Source organism: Rhagoletis pomonella, unplaced genomic scaffold, assembly GCF_013731165.1.
Source record: "Rhagoletis pomonella isolate Grant_MI unplaced genomic scaffold, Rhpom_1.0 Rhpom_scaffold_00012, whole genome shotgun sequence".
Classification (NCBI taxonomy): Eukaryota; Metazoa; Arthropoda; class Insecta; order Diptera; family Tephritidae; genus Rhagoletis; species Rhagoletis pomonella.
Genome location: NW_023458566.1, coordinates 9,970,532 through 9,975,855, shown reverse-complemented (window position 1 = coordinate 9,975,855; position 5,324 = coordinate 9,970,532).

Below are 5,324 nucleotides of genomic sequence, written 5' to 3'. Positions count from 1 at the left end.
ATGAACATTGTAAATGAAAAATCGAATATTTCTTTGCTCTAACAAAACGAAATGAAACGAATGTAATTGTATTGACGGGAATTGAAGTGCAACGAAGGACAACGCAATGACGGTCTGGCTGGCCGGGCTGGGTGCGTATACAAATTTATAGAAATATGTAGAGGAGTGTGGCTAAAAATTTTTTATTTTAATTCAAAGCGCCAGATAGGAATCTTTATTCTATTTTTACCTTCCTTTTTTATTTGGTGGATTAAACTGTGGGATTGGTAATTATATCTAACTGATTTAATTGAAATTGGTTGGACTAAAGTTACTTAATTTTATTTATAAAAAATAAATAATTCAGTGAATGCCTAATTTTGAAGAGTGCTTTAAGATCTGAATAATCCAGAATCGATTAATAACCCAGAATTTTAAGTATGCAGAATAAGCTACCCAACATTTTTATATTAAAAAGTATTATGTGATTTATGGTAATTTAAAAACTGGATATAACTTTTTTCATCATATTTTTTGTCCTTTAAAATATGGATGTATTTTTTTTTTTTTTAGTTTGGCTCGGCTTGTCATTTAAAAATTGCACTTAAGATTTTTGGTCATGTAATAACGGGACATTTTTTTTTGCATTAGGTTTTAAAATAATTTTCATAGTTACAATTTCGATAACATTGTAAAAAAAATATAGATTTTTTTTTGTTCAAAAAAGATATAGATTTTTTTTGTTTAAAAAATAAATAAATTTTGTTTGATAATTCTAAAACTGTAAATAATTATTTTTGGTGATTTAAACACTGAACATACTAAATTGTTTGGTCAGTTGAAAACTGGACTTAACTTTTTTTTTTTAATTTTGGTATGAAATTTCTGGTAAAATAAATAAGCATAATTTTTGATTCATTTCATTATTCGATATAATTTTTTTGGTTATTTAAAAACAGCACATATATTTTGTTGACCATTTAAAAACTGAACATACATCTAAAAACTAAATTTAAATATTGTTGGTTATTTAAAAACTGAAAATAATTTTTTTTTTGGGATTTTAAAAAGTGAACATATGTGCATACAATTTTTATTTTTTGAAAACTTGAAAAGTTTGTTTGGTAATTTAAAAATCGGACATAAGGAGCCGTATGCATAAAAACCAAGCAAATGCTTTTTCTTAAAATTTTCGAACTTCTACTAGATTTTTTAAAATATATTTAAGTGAAAGGTTTGAAATTAAAAAAAAAATCAATTCTTAGCTTTTATACATACGGTCCAAGGTTTTTAATAATACCTAACAAAAACTAATTTAAATGTGTTTGGGTATTTATAAACTGGATATTTTTTTTGTTTCAAAAGTGAACACATTTTTTTATCGATTTGAAAACTGGATATAATTTGTTTGGTAATTTAAAAATTTGATATTAATTTTTTATTAATACCAAAAAAACTGGAGATATTTTTTGCGTTTTTAAAAAATTTAAACAACTTACATTGCTTTGGTAATTTTGAAACTAAAATTAATTTTGTGGTCGTCTGAGAACGGGGAATATATTTTTTGCCATTTAATCAGGACGAGATTTCGATGTAGTGTAAAGATATTAAAATGTGCTAGGACTAACTAACCTTGCGACGCCATTGCTTGGACCATCTAACCCAATTCTGCATTACGTAGAAGTACCTACATTAGGGTGTTCCAAAATTAGTAAAGTCTTGTTCTTTTCAAGAGATTTCCAATAATAATATCTAATTGTTTATTTAATTATTTTTCAGTACTAAAGATTTTGTATGCATTTTATGGAGGTTTTATAGGACCTATTAAATATAGTTGCTATGAAAAAATTGTTAAAGAAACAATTGGGAGTTTTCCGATCGAAAAATATCGTCTCGATCTTTCCACTCATTTTAATATTTAGATGTAATTTTTATGTGCTAGATTTGAAAAAAAACATATTATTCAAAATTTTAAGAAAAATAAAGTTCATGAAATCGTGCATGCCTAACAACGACCAGAATATAATTTTTATGTGTATATAATTTACATAATTTTGTGAATTACTATCGATTCGAAATAAAATTCACATTCCGTTATCAAAGACAACTTCGAATCAATCCTCTGGCTTACCAGCAATTTTTTTTTTAGTCGCGATTATTACATATGTATGTATGTATGTAGAAGCATTTTTTGGCCCACGTATTTTAAAATAGGTCAGCGAATACAATTTACGTGATATTGCTCAAATGTGTGAATGCATAATTTTTTCTACATGGTGAATAAAAACCAAACTATTTTTTTTTTTATACAAACTACTACATATACATACACACACTACATTCTTACCGAAAATCGCTCCAAATCACCGTACAACGCCTGTGCTTGTGTCGGTTGATTGTTATTGTACGTACTCGTACTTTTTGAGAAATGCGCGGTTGGCCAATTTGAAACCAGCGCAAAGGCAGCTACATAAATAAAATACGAGTACGAGCAAGTTCTTTGCATGCGCAATTTAACGTATCTTTTCGAAATAAATATGCAAAGTAAACGATGTGTGAAGCGCACACACCCTCTGCGCGCTCGGCAGGAGCTGCACTCTCAAGCTGGAACAAAGGAATAAATTGCTTCACACCACTACAGAGAAATGCTTTATTGCACCCAAAACGACTACACACAACTATTACTTTTATTTTTGTACATCTTTTTTTTTTTGTTTTTATAACTGTACTTTGGCTGTAGCACGACTTGCCACGTTATGCAACTTTTACTTGATCCTTTTTCGAATTTTTATTTTTTATGCTTTCTTTTTCGGTTAGCTTTGGTTTTGGTAATTGTGTAAATGACAATCATTTTTCAAACCGCTCGTGCTATGCTTAACTTAATGCTGTACGCACCAGAGGTTGTCAAGCAGAAGTTTAACGCTTATCGCATGGCATAGATAAATAAAGGGTGTTTCATTTGGCGAGGTCGCAGTCTTGCTAACAAAACTTTACATAATTAATACCCTAGTAGTGGTTTAAGTTTATTAAGCTTGAAAAAAAGAGAAAGCATTTAAAAAACCGTGTGACAAAAGCAAAAACATTTCAAAACATACGTAATAATCGATATACTCAGGAAACTATGCGCCAAATATAGTAAAACTGCGTTTTTAATATTGATAACAAAATCGATAAATAATCGATAGCAAAATTGATAAAAAATCGATAACAAAATCGATAAATAAACGATAAAAATGTTGATAACAAAACCGAAAACAAAAATTTATTAGAAAATCGGTAACAGCAGCGATAACAAAATCGATAAATAATCGATATTAATACCGATAACAAAACTGATGAAAACATCGATTATTTTATCCATAAGTCCCGAGAATCCCAAATGTGTCTAAAGTCCCAAAACAGTTTCCAGATTGAGTCTCTGTGTCTCTATCTATGTATATCCTTTTCCCTATAAGTACCTTTATTTCAGTCTGTCTTCCTTTTTTCGGTATCCCCATCCTCGTCTTTTTCTTTATATTTATTTTTGTTTTTACTTTTACGTTTATAATTTTTTTCGTCTACATACCTATGCCCTATCACCTTTGCCCTTATATATATAAGTAAAGTATTTAAATTTACCTTCGTCTTCATTTTTGCCTTTATATTTACGAATATTTGTTTTTGGTTTTACTTTAACCTTTGCCTTTATCCGTTTCTTTATCTATGTACGTACTCACCCTTACATCCATTCTTGCATATTTCTAAGTGTTATTCTTTATCCTTTTATTAGCAAGTTTTTGTTAAATTAATAACACAAATTCAAGAAGAACTTGTTTCCGTCGCAACCATTTCCGTTGCACCATTTCCGTTGCACTATTTCTGTTGCACCATTTCCGTGTGCGATTTCCGTTGAATTTGCCAAGTTACTCCCAACCAACCAACCACCGCTAAAGAAGTTTCACTTCAAAACACGGATTAGGCTGTTAAATGTTTAAAAAATCAAGTTAAATTTTAAATAAGGAAATAACATAGGTAACTGAAAAATGTTCCCCCCACAGGGTCCAGACTAAAGGGGTTTTAGAAGGTAGTAATTTGAAAATACTTTGAAAAGTCGTGTTAAGTTTAAAACAAGTTGTATGCATTATTAAAATATGGATTTTAAACGAAAGAGTGCTAAGAAATCTTCAGTTCAAACATTAAAATTTTGTTGGATGATTGGAAGAGAGTTGCCAGCTGTTGAAAATTTTAAATTCGTATGAATTATTAAGTTAAATAAATTACTAAAAGGGGGAATTCAATTGTTTATGGGCTTGAGAAGGATTTATATCTCAACTGTATTTAGGAGAGTTGCCAGGTGATAAGAAAATTTAATCAAATTTGATTCATTAGTTAATTGAAATATGTGTAACCGTTTCGGGGAAGTCAATTGGTCCCCTCGGAGCCGCGATTTCACGCCGTTAGATTTTTTGTGCCATGCCGTGAAGGACCGATATTATGCGAAAAATCTATCAACGATTCAGGCTCTTAAAACGTATGTCGGACATTTCTTGGTATAGAGCTAGAAGACCTTGGTCTTGGAAAACTGGATTAACAGGATGCTCTACTGCGAAGACAGTCGCATGTGCTCCATAACTAATGGGAATATTTTCTCTTTCGAATAAACCCATAATATACCGAAAAAATTGGTTTGAGGTAATTTTTTAAATAAAGTTTTTTTTTGTTATGGTCATCAGATCTTTAATGTGAAGGTCACCAGATCAGCACCGTGATTCTGGATATGCATTAAGGTTTTATTTTTTGAAGTTACGACTTTTTTTAGCGGTACAGAGTGGTTTGAATTTTAAGGAAAGGAAAAATCGACGCCATGTGAGACCTCTCTTCGTTCATTTGCAATATTCATTAAGGTTTTTGAAGAGTGTTCCCATCTGTATAAAAAGTTAAATTAAAATTTGGCGTCTTAACGCCATGCGGGTTTTCTAGTTATTCTTAATTGGAGAGATTTTAATAATTATTTAGTCGCTTTTCTCTTTCAGCCAATCAGTGTTGTACCAATGACATTGTTTTGCCGTTCCTTTGACTCAACAGAGTAATATTGTTGTTTGACAGTTCCACAGATTTTAGTCCGAACTTCAAAGAAACAAAGCAATTTTTTTCGCTATTCGTAATTGTTCCACCAGACTATGAGTGGTTCCAAAGCAGTGCCACAGCTCCTTGAAAAGACACCCTTTAATCACGCAGCAACATAATCACCCAACTTTCCCTTCTGAACTTAAGCACCGATATCAGTAGATAGAGTGTTGCAAATTGAGTTAAGTGTGGAAAAAGGATGTAACTCATGATATATGCATACATGGACTTGAACTGCA